Source organism: Rutidosis leptorrhynchoides, chromosome 2 (assembly GCF_046630445.1).
Source record: "Rutidosis leptorrhynchoides isolate AG116_Rl617_1_P2 chromosome 2, CSIRO_AGI_Rlap_v1, whole genome shotgun sequence".
NCBI classification, from domain to species: Eukaryota; Viridiplantae; Streptophyta; class Magnoliopsida; order Asterales; family Asteraceae; genus Rutidosis; species Rutidosis leptorrhynchoides.
The window spans coordinates 321461062-321476887 of record NC_092334.1 but is presented as its reverse complement, the minus strand read 5'-3'; positions in this window follow the sequence as shown (position 1 = coordinate 321476887).

Below are 15826 nucleotides of genomic sequence, written 5' to 3'. Positions count from 1 at the left end.
GCGATGTTTTACCCTGTTTTGTAGATAAGATAAACTACAAACATACATAATATTTTTATTATTATTTTTTTTATAAAATCTTTAGTTATTAAAACAATTTAAATGAATAATTTTTTAAAATTTTGTTTCCATTTACTTTAGGTAGTTTTGGTATGTTTACCTAGTCCGCCCCTCGACAAAATTTAAAATTTTTCATTTTTAAAGCAATTGTTTTAAAAGCAAAGATTTTTGAGTTTTTTTAATTTTTTTTGTATACTTTAGATCAATAAAATTAAAAAAAATAATGATAACAAAATTTTTCGCTCCGCCCTTGGGTAAAGCAATTTCGGTTCCATGACCTAGTCTTCAACTTACGATAAATTTTAGAAATCATTTTTTTAAACTTAATGAAATAAAGTAAATTTTTGTTTTTAAATTCACACAAAACTTAAATTTAAAAATGCATATTAATTTCATACAAAACCTACAAAACAAAAATTCAGAATGGGGGAAGAAAACTAGTTCTTTAGTGTCTGCTAGTGGAAAAGACCAATCGGATTCCATTCTTGGAACTACACGAGGACAGAACAACTAACCTTATATAGCATTTTCTTTTTAGAACTTTTGAATCTCCCCACACTTAAGTAGATGTGGTTTTGAAATTGTGATTAACTTCATCGTCAATTTCTTTTGGACCATAATTAACTTGCATGTCTGTGACTTTTGCTTTAAGCCATTGGTCGGATTCCTGTGTAATATCCACAAATTCAACTAGTTTTGCCTTTTCTTTAGGTGAAAGATTGGATACTAACCGGTTACATAACTTAAAGTTCCCCTTGGTTTTAGCATCGCGAATCCGTTTAATAAGTTTCTTCATTGAACTATTAATAACGGAGTCATTTAATTTTGTATCAACAACGGGGTTCTTTGTTATTAGGTCATCATTAGGTGTTACTTCATCTTCCCCACACTTGGGCGTTTTATTATTGTTAAGCACTAACGTTGGAGTTGGTAAAACAATATGGTTCTTATCGATCGTTTTTGTTGGTTCAACGGTTTTAGTTGGTGGAGATTTAGACTTCCGAATCACAAAGGTGACCGATTTGTCACCATTACTAAGTGTCATTCTACCTTTTCTTACATCAAATAACGCCCCGGTGGACGCAAAAAATGGTCGACCTAAAATTAGATGAATGTTTGAGTCCTCTTCTATGCCAATGACAATAAATTGGACTAGAAAGGTTAAATTACCTACTTGAATGGGTAAGTTGTCAGTAATTCCAACTGGGTGCCTAATGGTTTGATCAAAGAGTCGAACACTCATTTCCGTTAGACTTAACTCACCTACTCCTAATCTCTTATATAATGAAAGAGGCATAACAATCACATTCGCACCTAAATCTGCTAGTGCATCATACATGACACAATCACTAAGTAGACAAGGAACAATAAATTCACCCGAATCACCCACCCTGGTTGGAACTTTTTGTGGAACTGTCTTCACCGGGTTTATCTTTACGGTTTTTGTTTCTTGTACTTTCTTATTCTTCTTCTTCTTTCTAGAGGTATCACAAACTTTATTACCTATTACTTACTCATACTCAACTCCTTTTCTTGGAAACGGGATGGTTGGTCGGTATGGTGCCACTACTGGCTTTACATACTCGGGTGGTGGTGGTGTTGTAACTTCTTCATTGTTACTCACATCTAAAACCTTCCCATCTTTTGGTGATGGGTTTTCAGAATTTGTTGAAACTTTATTAACATTCTCATTCCGAGGATTTACTTCAGTATTACTCGGTAGCTTTCCTTGTTCCCTCTCACTCATCATGCTAGCAAGAGTACCTACGTGTTTTTCTAGATTCAAAATGGAAGCTTGTTGAGTTCTTAATGACTGATCAAACCTCTCATTTATTTGGGTTTGAGATGTAATAAATTGTGTTTGAGATTCCATTAGCTTTGCCATCATTTCTTCCAGATTTGACTTTTTCTCTTCGGTTTGTTGTGGTGGTTTATACAATGAAAGTGTTGTTTTGAGTTGGTTGGTTATTCGAACCTTGTTGGTTGTACGAGTTATTGTTAGGTCCATTTGGATTGTAAAGAATGTTTTGATTTCGATTGAAGTTTGGCCTTGGAGGTTGATAATTATTTTGATAATTATTTCCCGGCCTTTGGTTCATGTAGGAAACATTCTCTTGTTGTTCTATGGTTTGCTCAATGTGACAATCTTTCATTAAGTGTGGTCCACCGCATTGCTCACAACTGATTCGTATTGCGTGAATATCTTTATTCATCTTTTCCATTCGTCTCTCGAAAGCATCTATTTTTGCGGAAATGGAATCAAAGTCATGGCTAGAATCGGCTCTAGCCGCTTTAGATGAACGAAAGATATCTTTTTCTTAGTGCCACTCATGTGAGTGGGAAGTAGTGTTATCAATAATTTTATAAGCTTCAGTTGCGGTTTTCTTCATAATGGAACCACCAGCTGCTATGTCGATGTCTTTTCTTGTAGTAATGTCGCATCCTTGGTAGAATATTTGTACTATTTGATAAGTGTCTAAATCATGTTGCAGACATCCTCTCAACAACTTTCCAAATCTTGTCCATACCTCATATAGAGTTTCATTTGGCTTTTGTGTGAACGTAACTATTTCTCCTTGAAGTCTCACGGCTTTAGATGCCGGAAAGAATTGTTTAAGAAATTTCTCAACTAAAACATCCCATGTGTCAATCGCTCCTTCAGGTAACGATTCTAACCAATCTTTAGCTTCTCCCTTTAAAGTCCAGGGAAACAATATGAGATAAATCTGTTCATCCTCAACTTCTCTGATTTTGAATAGAGTACAAATCCTATTAAAGGTTCAAAGATGTTCGTTTGGATCTTCTTTTGGCGTACCACTATATTGGGATTGATTAGTTACCATGTGTAGGATTTATCCTTTGATTTCATAATCTGTCGCATCAATGTCTGGTTTAATAATGGCGTGACCTTGGCCAGTGCATGTGGCTCTCATTCGGTCTTCCATACTTAGAGGTTCTGTTACTTCCATAATTGAATTTGTTGAATACGAATCACTAGAGGATTCTGATTTAATGGTTTCTTCCTCGATAATCTCTGGATGAGTGATTTGTGGTTCAAGAGGAATGATTAGTGGTTCAAGATCTCTGAATTGCCCCTGAATATCCTCCGGATTCTCAATTGTGAGGTCGGGTTCAAAAAATGGATTATCGGAAATTTGAATTGGAGTACTTGGTTGACTAGATGATGATTCTAAAGAAAAATCAACGGCGATAATATTGGCTAGATGTCTTGATCGAGTTACAGGTGGTGAACGTATGAAAGGTGGTGAATGTTTTGCTCGGTGCATTCACTGAATATCCTATTAGTTATAAAAGATAAAAATTATATAAGTTATCAAATTAATAGACTTTTCTTATTGTGCCCACGTTTCGAATAGCCAATAGATGCAGCAGGTAGCCAGGACCCTTTAAATCGGAAGCCCACAACTCGCCACTAACAAATCCAACTATTACTACAAACCAGAAAATTTTAGATGTCTATCAATTTAACCGCTTAAAATAATTTTTTCGACGAAGTTTAAAGAAGGTAAAGAAAATTCTATGTCCTAAAAACTAGAGCGTCGAGAAATAAGAAAGAAAAAGACTGCGTCGAAAAACATCGAAAAATAAAAGGTCGAAAAATAATAAGAGAGTAAAGCGTTGAAACTTAAAAGTCTAAAAACTAAATATTAAAAGTTGCGTCTAAAGGAATTAAAGCTTAAAAGAAATTCTATATCCAAAACGGCAATAACTTAATTAGGCACTAAAATCTATTAAATATTAAAGCGATAAGTGATGTCGTAAAATTCTAAAGCGTCTAAATCTTAATCTAAAGAAAAAGCACTTAAGGGATTTTACGGCAAAGCCTGAAAATCTAGAAATATAAAATTACTACGGCAAAAAAAAATTTAAAACTAATTACGAACGATACGACTAAAAAGGTACAATTAATAAAAGATATAAACTAAAAATAAAATTTATATAAAAATATTATTTATATATTATTATTATATAAAAACCCTCATGCGACTGCAGGAGTTTATATTGTTGGATTAATGCGATCGCATGGCCCAATTTTCCAGAATTGATTCGGGCTGGTACCAGTTTCGGCCTAAATTTATTTTTTTTTTAATTTTTTAAATTTCAAAATATTACAAAATATTTATATAATTTAAAATAAACTTATATTTTAAATCTAAAAATAAAAGTACTTGTTAATATTATATATAAAATCTTAAAAATATATATATATATTTTTCTTTTTATAAATTTTTTTACTTATTATAAATACAAAATATTTTTACGAAATAAGAGATAATATATTTTTACAAAGATATAATTTTACTAAAATATAGCGTAAAAATATAGCGTTTCGCCGGGTCCACGGCAGTGGCGCCAAAAATACTTGATGTTATGCGAGGTGTATACGAAATACTATTATTTTTAATATGAAATATGTCCAAATTACACAAGTTTTATTTAATTTACGGATGGATATACTCCTAAACCTTGCTACAACACTTATAGGCAGTGTACCTAATCGTAGAGTAGTGTAGTTTTTAGTAAGTCCGGTTCATTTCACAGGGAGCTAGCTGAGTTTAACGCTATATGTATTTTAAACTATATTTGTATAAATATACATATATAAGTAATATTATTATTATTATAAAAGGTGGGTTACCGTTTAGTGACCGGTTTGTCGATTTTAAATAAAGCGTAAAGATAAATGACGATAATATAAATGACAGAATTTAAATTGCGATAAAGTAAATTGCAGTAATTAAAATGACAATAAATAAAGGTACAATGAAATATAAAATAAAACAATTATGCTTATTTAAACTTCCGTAATCATGATGTTTGACGTTTTGATTTTAATTAATTGTTACCCGGGTTAATTGTCCTTTGTCCTGGTTTATTTGATACCTATCTGGTAATTGTCCATAATAGTCCATCGGTCATAATTATAAAATACTCGTCAAATTAACCTTATTTCCGAAGTCAAATATTCCAACTAATTAGGGATTCGAACTGTAACAAAGTTTTAATACTTTGTTAATAATTACACCAGGTTATCGACTGCGTGTAATCCAAGGTTTTAATACTTTGTTAACAATTACACCAATTATCCTTGTATGTAATCCACCCCTGTTTTAATGAGATATGAATATTAATTTACTCACTTGATCAGAATGAATAATCAATTACCCAACCCGAATAATTAATTAAATGATCGTAAAAGATGTCGTATAAACGTCACTAAATAGAACATACATAATCATTTTAATAATTATTAGATTAACTAATTTGAAGATAGGTTCGACAAATTCTAATGAGTTGTCATTCGATTAGACAATACCCCCTATCTATTAATAGTCAATAGTCCAATGTTCACAAGTGTCGGTCTTTTGTCCAAACCTTAATTATGGTACAAAATCTAATAACCCCATCTTAATATTTAGTCTAACATCACGATTACTTTGGCTCAAATAAGCATAATAATAACTTAGTTACGAGACATTAAATTAAAAAGGAAGAACATAGCTTACAGTGGTGATTAATCGCGTAGCGTTGCACAGACAGAATTTCGACTTAACCCGTAAAACATTCTTACAATAACCTTATTATTATTAAAATTATAATTATAATTAGAAATATATATATTACATGTAAAGAGAAATAAAGAAGAAAAGGTGCACATAACTCGTTCGAAAATTGCTCAATTTATAGACTTGGCCATCTACAGCATCCCATGCGATCGCATGGCTTTTGTGCCTTCTGGCCATGCGATCGCATGGCCTCCTGATCCAGCTCATATACTTGCCAAAAACGTGTGCGGCTCTTGATTTATTTATTATATAATATAATATATATAATTTTATATAATTATATATATATTATATTATATTCATGTGCATAGTTGACTCGTAATTTTAGCTCCGTTGACTCGTACATTTCTTCTCGGTTTATGTCCCGGTTTTGGATTTTCGAACGTCCTTTCGGATGCTGAGATATTTTGTACTTTGCGTTCTGCGGCTCGTACATTTTTTAATTTTTAGACGTTTCTCATCAATAATTCGAACCACTTGGATTGTACTTTGTACTTTTTAGCTTTTTGGTCATTTGCGTCTTCAAATCGTCATTTTCTTCTTTTGTCTTCGCACTTATTTATTTAAACGAATATTACATAAAAATAGAACAATTGCAACTAAAAGCTTTACATATTGGAAGGATATTGTGCCTAAATATATGTTCATTTGGAGCACTATCAGTGACATTGTGTTTACACTTTAGATTATTAGTAATTTTCATATTATTAACATGGGTTCATGTTTTGCAAGTTTGATTTTCATCAATACACAAGTGTTTTGATGTTACTAATTTCTACATTATTACTCTTCATTAGTGACAATGTGCTTGAACCATGTTAACAATAAACTTATGAAAACCTAATATAGTTTTTTGATGAACCCTATGGTTTATAATCTTAAATTGATGCAGTGTTAATCATGATTTGAAAGGTTTTAGAAGTTTTCATGAACACATTAGATTATTAGCATCAATTTGAGTAGAATTTTCTAATTAGGGTTTCTTCAAAAAATGTTTGAAGATTTCATCATACCAACACAAATGAATGAAGGGAATTCATAGATTAATCTTACCGAGAGTGAAGATTAAGGATGAGTGAGAGCAAATTCTTCGACGTGTGGTTTGAGGTCTTGAGCCGTGGAAGAGAGGGAATGAAAATAGGTTTTGGATAGAATGAGGAATGAGGGCAAAAAATTGAATAAAAATCCGTCAGGACCCTACGGTCGATCTGCGGTCGACCGTGGGGTTGACCATGGAGAGTGAGGCATCTGCTGAAACAACCCAACCCGCATTCAACCCGGATAATTTTTTTTTTTTTAAATAATAAACCAATAACACGCCACTTCAGTTAGTTATAAGATGTCAACCATTTCATACAAGCATTTAAACGTTTAACATGTTTAAAGTTTACATCATGGGGGCGAAGGCCCTTAATCAAATGTATTACAAGTTCGACCCATAAAATGATAGTTTTAAACCAAATGACACTCGAGCATGTTTTGGGGGTAAACTACCCAAAACAATAGGCCGTCATTCAAAAAACTTCACCTAGCAACCAACATGGGAATATCTAATTCCCAGCAACCCCTTTCCCATTCTCCATACTCGTACCTAAAAATGTAAACAACGAGAGGGGTAAGCAAAGCTTAGTGAGCGCAATAATTATACACATACATATATAACCTACTTACTTGAGATCACAACACAAATACCTCATACACGCTAGCAAATTAAATAGCATACCATCGCAAAGTATAATGCTAAATCTCCAAACCACAAGCTAGAACAAACGATAGCATATATAACTCGTACAAAATAAAATGCTACACTACAACACATAACCATGGTTAACCATAACACACACAAGGGAACGGTACACGCACAATGACCGTTGGTACTCGCACAATGATCGTTAGTATACACTAACCCCCTAGGCGGACGTCCGCACATACCGAACCACCCTTCACGCACATGTGGTCTCCATCGCACAAATGAGTAGTGAATCCACAAGCCCGGATAACATTATAGTGAATCCATACGCCTGGATAACACTAACCACAAGTCTGCAAGAAAATAAACTATATACGCATACATATAATTATTCCACTCACCTTAACGCCTTCGGTGAATTAGAAATCAAGCTTGCAACCTTCAATTTAACGTACCTATTACATTATGCATATAATTAACATACAAACTCGTTGGACTAAACACCAACAATGTACTCATGTGCATTTAATGACTTAATTGCATTAAATGACTCATTTATACCAAAATTGTCCATTTAAGGTCAAGACCATCCTAAATTACTAAAAGCTAGTGATTAAGGTCCAACAACACCAACTAACATAAACGATGGGTATTTCATACCCATCTTACCCAACTAGGTCATCTATTACCCATTTGACCCATTTCAACATCAAGAGTCATAATTTGGTCAAACTTGAACCCATTAACAACCTTTCACTAACACACAAGTGTGTTAGTGGTTTAACAACACAATTACACTATAAACACCAAATTACTTGACCAAACCCTAGATTACAAACCTTAGGGTTTCCATACATCAATTTAACCCAAATTTACCCATTTAACCCCCAAATGGGTCTTACAAGCCTTAAATGAACAAACCCTAGCCATAAATCAAATTAAACTTAAAACACTGAGTTAAGACTTACCAACACTATCAAAACGTAGCTAGAGACGTAGGGAACAACTTTAAAACTTGGACTCGAGCGAGATTTGGCCTTCTTCTTCCCTAAAGTGAGCTCTCTCTCTCACTAAAACCCTATCTCTCTCTCTAAATTGAATGTGGTGTAGTTGGAAGAGTGTTTAATGTGTTGAGGATAAGATTGGATCAGTTTTATGTTCCCCAAACCGGCCATAATGTTAAAAGACCATTTAGCCCCTTAAAAACTCCAAATTTAAGGTTAAATTCATAACCTGTCAGCACCAATATTGCGGCCGTAATCCACAAAATTGCGACCGTAATCCCCAATATTGCGGCCGTAACTTTGGCAGTTTTCAGAAATATGTCTCCCTGTTCAAAAGTTGCGGCTGTAAGGCCATAAATTGCGGCCGTAGTTTTTGGTTTTCAGGCCCTTTTTCATTTTATGACTAGATTAAACAAACATGGCTAAAGTCAACACACAATAAAGATCGAATACGCACCTTTGGACTTCGTACGTCGACCAAAGCAACATGCCAAAGGAAAAATGGGGTGTTACAACTCTCCCCCATTTGAATCGGAGCGCGTCCTCACGATCCAAGCCGCATGACAAGAAGGAAGATACACTTTATAAGTTCTCACCCCTTTGTTACGCAACAACTTGACCTTCTCATCAAGAATGGCTATCGGTTCTTCAGCGTACTCTAATTTGTTGTTCAAAGTGATTTCACCTAACGGTACCCAAGTCGAGTCATCCGCAAGACACTTACGGAGATGGGAAACATGAAATGTGTTATGAATTCCCGCAAGCTCTTCGGGTAACTCTAGTCTATAAGCAACCTCACCAATATGAGCCAAAAATTTGAAAGGCCCAATAAACCGAGGAGTTAACTTCCCCCGTTTTCGAAATCGAATAACACCCTTCCACGGCGAAACCTTAAGCATCACCATGTCACCTTATTGGAACTCAATTGGTCGCCTTCGTTTATCGGCATAAGATTTTTGTCTATCTTATGCCGCCTTAAGTCGAGCCCGAATCATCTCAATTTTACTATTTGTCTCTAAAACTAAATCGGTACTCCCGATTTCTCTTTATCCCACTTCACCCCAACAAATAGGAGTTCGACACCTTCGCCCATAAATCATCTCATACGGTTGCATTCTAATACTAGCATGGTAACTATTGTTGTACGAGAATTCCACCAAAGGTAAGTGTTCATCCCAACTACCACCGAAATCAATAACACACGCCCGTAGCATATCCTCCAACATTTGATTCGTACGCTTGGTTTGACTGTCCATTTGAGGATGATACGCCGTGCTCATCTTCAATTTCGTACCCATATCTTCATGAAACTTATTCCAAAATAGAGACGTGAAACGAGTATCTCGATCCGAAACAATAGATATAGGAACCCCATGCCTTGATATCACTTCCTTGATAAACAACTTAGACAAGGTCTCCGACGATATCATCTCCCGGATAGGAAAGAAACAATTCACTTTTCGTCAACCGATCAACTATCACCCAAATCGTATCAAATTGGGTTCTCGCCGTCTTTGGTAACTTTGTAAAGAAATCCATGGTAATGTGCTCCCATTTCCATTTTGGAATTTCTAACGGTTGTAACATACTTTACGGCTTTTGGTGTTCGACCTTAACTTGCAAACACGTGACGCATTGTTCGACATACTTAACAACATCACGCTTCATACCGGGCCACCAATACTTTTTCTTCAAATCAAGATACATCTTTGTCACACCGGGATGAATGGAATACTTTGACTTATGTGCTTCATCAAGTAGCACTTGTCGGTAATCGCCCATCTTAGGCACCCACACTCGTACTTGAAAGGACAACAAACCATGCGCGCCTAAGGTAATAGACTCCGTTTGCCCCATGATTCGTTCTTCGTGTTTGTTGTTAACAAAAGCTTTAATTTGAATCTCACCTAGCTTTACAAGAAAATCGTTAGTAATAATCATGCGTAACGATCCTACTCGTATTACCGGATGTTGACTCTTTCGACTCAACGCATCCGCGACCACATTCGCCTTACCCGGATGGTAAAGTATCTCACAATCATAATCCTTCACTACATCCATCCATCTACGTTGACGATAATTCAAATCTCGTTGATCAAAAAGATGTTTCAAACTCTTGTGATCCGAATAAATTGTACACTTGTCACCATACAAGTATTGCCGCCAAATTTTCAACGCATGAACCAACGCTGCCAATTCAAGATCATGAGTCGGGTATCTCTTTTCGTGTTCTTTCAATTGTCGAGAGGCATACGCAATGACTTTATCCCGTTGCATTAGAACACACCCGAGACCATTTAATGAGGCATCACAATAAACCGTCATATCTTCTACACCTTCTGGCAACACTAAGACCAGAGCTTGACACAATTTCTCTTTTAACAATTGAAAAGCAATTTCATGCTCGTTCTCCCAATTGAATCTCACATTCTTCCTCGTCAACGTTGTCAATGGAGAGGCAATTTTAGAAAAGTCTTAGATAAACCGATGATAATAACCGGCTAATTCGAGAAAACTTCGAATTTCCGTAGGCGTAGTCGATTGTCCCCAACTCTTCACCGTCTCTATCTTCCCCGGATCTACTTGAATACCTTCTTTATTCACAATATGGCCAAGGAATTGCACTTCTCTTAGCCAAAATTCACACTTGGAGTATTTAGCATACAACTTCTCCTTCCGCAATGTCTTCAACACTTCACACAAATGGTGCTCATGTTCCTTCATACTCTTGGAATAGACAAGTATGTCATCATTGAACACAATCAATGACTTGTCCAACATAGGTTGGCACACTCGGTTCATAAGATCCATGAATGCCGCCGGTGTATTCGTAAGACCAAAAGGCATAACTACAAACTCAAAATGCCCGTAACGAGTTCGAAAAGCCGTTTTCTCAATATCTTCCTCATGGACCCGCACTTGGTGATAGCCGGATCGTAAGTCAATCTTAGAAAAATACGTCGCACCTTAGAGTTTGTCAAACAAATCGTTAATCCAAGGCAATGGATAACGATTCTTGATCGTCACTTTGTTCAACTCCCGATAATCAATGCACATCCACATGCTACCATCTTTCTTCTTTACGAATAAAACCAGAGCACTCCATGGCGAGGCACTCGGTCGAATGAAACCCTTTTCAAGCAACTCTTGGGTTTGGTTCAACAACTCTTGCATTTCCGTTGGCGCTAAACGATAAGGAGTTTTAGCAATGGGAGTAGCCCCCGGAACCAACTCAATGCGAAATTCAACTTGTCTTTCCGCCGGAACACCCGGTAATTCATCCGGAAAAACGCTTCGAATTCATTAACCACCGAAATTTCACGAATGGATGGTGGCTCTTCACGAGTATCAACTACATGGGCAAGAAAAGTCATGCCACCACTACTAAGAAAATGACGTGCCCGTGCATAAGTGCATAATGGCACAAGTCTTCTCTGTTTCTTGCCATGAATAATTAACTCTCCCCCACTTGGGGTCTTCACACTAATAGACTTTTAATGGCATGTAATATCGGCTCTATAACGATCGAGCCAATCCATACCAACAACAATATCAAACTCACCCAAAGTCATCGGGATAAGATCGATTTTAAAGGTTTCGGCACCAAACACAACATTACAATCTTTGCACACATTAACCCCTAGCACCATCTTACCATCCGCTATTTCAACTTCTACCGGATGACTTAACTTGGCTAGTGGTTTATTAAGCTTATGCACAAACTTTGGAGACACAAACGATAAATTAGCACCGCTATCAAATAGTATCCTTGCCGTATTAGAGTTAACTATGAAAGTACCTGAGACAACTTCATTTGATTGCTTGGCTTCATCATTGGTCATTAAATAATTTTGTCCCCTAGCCGTACCCACCGCCTTCTCTAGCCTTATAACTTGATCGGTGCGCAAATCGGGACACTCCGACTTTCGGTGTCCTTCTTTATTACAATTAAAACAAGTGAGTTTTGTCGTTGCTGGGTTCGTGCAATCACGGGATAGATGCCCGTATTGCCCACAATTATAACACCGAGGCTTGTATTCTTTAAAACCACCCTTCTTCACACTCCCAACGCTCTCACTCGCACCCTTACTCTTCTTGTTCGAGTGACTAGTAACTTCAAACTTTCTTTTGCCAAAAGTAAAGCCACTCTTTTTCGAAACAAGTGACTCAAAACCTTTAGCAATGTGAAACAACTCATTAAAAGTTTTCACTGAGTTTCTACTAATCTTCTCTTGGTATCGATAGAAATCTTCTTTCAACATGTGATCATTACCGACATACTCCAGGAAAAATTGGGTCTTCGATAAGAAAGTGGACTTGAGAGTGTTCAAATAGCATGCAACTCATCCTTAAGCCTCGAAAGATCGGTCGAAGTTCGGTACTCCTTGAAAAATTCCGTTTTGAATTCATCCCACGTGAATTCCATACATTGTTCCTCACCATAAAGCCAAATCTTTTCGTCCCACCACATTTTGGCATCACCCCTTAACATGCTACTTTCGTACCTCGTCTTCTTATTGAGAGGGCATTCACAAGTATGGAAAGCCCCCTCCATATCGGAAACTCAACAATTGCTCTTTAGTGGATTCCGTTCACCATCAAAAGTGGGAGGTTGAGTATCCTTGAAATTCATATAATAGAAGTCTCGGCTTCCAACATTATCCTCGTGAAGAACAACCTTAACTTGTTCCTTGACTAGATCAAATACTTGCCCGTCAATCGAATCTAGGAACATCTTCTTAACGTCCTCCAAAAAAGCCGCATGATGTTTTTGTATAATGGCCTCAACCTTGGTCGTGAACTCGGAGTCCTCGCTTGTATCTCCATTATCTGTGTCGTGTCCGTTTCTCATCTTCATTCTATAAAATGGAGTAGGTTAAACAACAAAACGAAAAGACATGACATATACATATATACATATATACACCTCACCACCCCATCTTGCTCAACAATCGTCATATATCGCTTGTTTGACACGATTTGCACCCGTAACAATGGTAGCTAGTCATTATTATGCGAGCACATCGCATTTACTTGCTAGTACAACGTCTATCTCACTTGATGATTGCAAATACAACACAAAACAATTAGCGCAAGGTTAGTTCACATAAACCTAGGTACTAACCAATCACGGTCCAACCCGTCTCCTACAATTCCCGCATAAAATGCATACACAATAAAGTTTAAGTCTAGGAACTTATCTCAAGTCGCCTAAATCCTTAGACCATGCTCTGATACCACTTGAAACAACCCAACCCGCATTCAACCTGGATAAAAAAAAAATTAAAATAATAAAACAATAACACGCCACTTCAGTTGGTTATAAGATGTCAACCATTTCATACAAGCGTTTAAACGTTTAACATGTTTAAAGTTTACATCATGGGCGCGAAGGACCTTAATCAAATGTATTACAAGTTCGATTCATAAAATGATAGTTTTAAACCAAATGACACTCGAATAATAGGCCGTCATCCAAAAAGCTTCACCTAGCAACCAACATAGGAATATCTAATTCCCAGCAACCTAAAAATGTAAACAACGAGAGGGGTAAGCAAAGCTTAGTGAGTACAATAGTTATACACATACATATATAACCTACTTACTTGAAATCACAATACAAATACCTCATACACGCTAGCAAACTAAATAGCATACCATCGCAAAGTATAATGCTAAATCTCCAAACCACATGCTAGCACAAACGATAGCATATATAACTCGTACAAAATAAAATGCTACACTACAACACATAACCATGGTTAACCATAATGCACACAAGGGAACGGTACTCGCCTAATGACCATTGGTACTCGCACAATGACCGTTAGTATACACTAACCCCCTAGGTGGACGCCCGCAGTTACCGAACCACCCTTCATGCACAAAAGAGTAGTGAATCCACATGTCCGGATAACACTATAGTGAATCCGCACTCCCGGATAACACTAACCACAAGTCCGCAAGCAAATAAACTATATGCGCATATATATAATTATTCCACTCACCTTAACGCCTTCAGTGAATTAGAAATCAAGCTTGCAACCTTCAATGTAACGTACCTATTACATTATGCATATAATTAACATACAAACTCGTTGGACTAAACACCAACAATTTACTCATGTGCATTTAATGACTTAATTGCATTAAATGACTTATTTATACTAATACTGCCCATTTAAGGTCAAGACCATCCTAAATCACTAAAAGCTAGTGATTAAGGTCCAACAACACCAACTAACACAAACGATGGGTATTTTATACCCATCTTGCCCAACTAGGTCATCTATTACCCATTTGACCCATTTCAACATCAAGACTCATAATTTGGTCAAACTTGAACCCACTAACAACCTTTCACTAACACACAAGTGTGTTAGTGGTTTAACAACACAATTACACTATAAACACCAAATTACTTGACCAAACCCTAGGTTACAAACCTTAGGGTTTCCATACATCAGTTTAACCCAAATTCACCCATTTAACCCCCAAATGGATCTTACAAGCCTTATATGAACAAACCCTAGCCATAAATCAAATTAAACTCAAAAAACAGAGTTAAGACTTACCAACACTATCAAAACGTTGCTAGAGACGTAGGGAACAACTTTAAAACTTGGACTCGGGAGAGATTTGGCCTTCTTCTTCCCCAAAGTGAGCTCTCTCTCACTAAAACCCTATCTCTCTCTCTAAATTGAATGTGGTGTAGTTGGAAGAGTGTTTAATGTGTTGAGGATAAGATTGGATCAGTTTTATGTTCCCCAAACGGTCCATAATGTGAAAAGACCATTTAGCCCCTTAAAAACCCCAAATTTAAGGTTAATTTCGTAACCTACCAGCACCAATATTGCGGCCGTAATCCACAAAATTGCGACCGTAATCCCCAATATTGCGGCCGTAATCCCCAATATTACGGTCGTAATCCCCAATATTGCGGCCGTAACTTTGGCTGTTTTCAGAAACTTGTCTCCCTGTTCAAAAGTTGCAGCCGTAAGGCCATAAATTGTGGCCGTATTTTTTGGTTTTCAGGCCCTTTTTCTCTTTATGACTAGATTAAACAAACGTGGCTAAAGTCAAATACAATAAAGATCGAATACGTACCTTTGGACTTCGTACGTCGACCAAAGTAATATGCCAAAGGAAAAACGAGGTGTTACATCTGCGGTTGACCCTGCGGTACGCCGTGGTTCGACCATGCAGCTCAGAATAGTGAACTTTGTCCGTTTCTTCATGTCGAGCCCGTTTTGGCGATTTTGTCGTTCTATAGAATACTTGAGGACAAGTTTTCTTTGCTTAACATTGTATGATCACATCCAACCGATATTTCATCATCAATGACACGTATGTAGGCACACACACACATATATATATATATATATATATATATATATATATATATATATATATATATATATATATATATATATATATATATATATATATTATACACATATGGCACAATGACCTACATCTAGCAT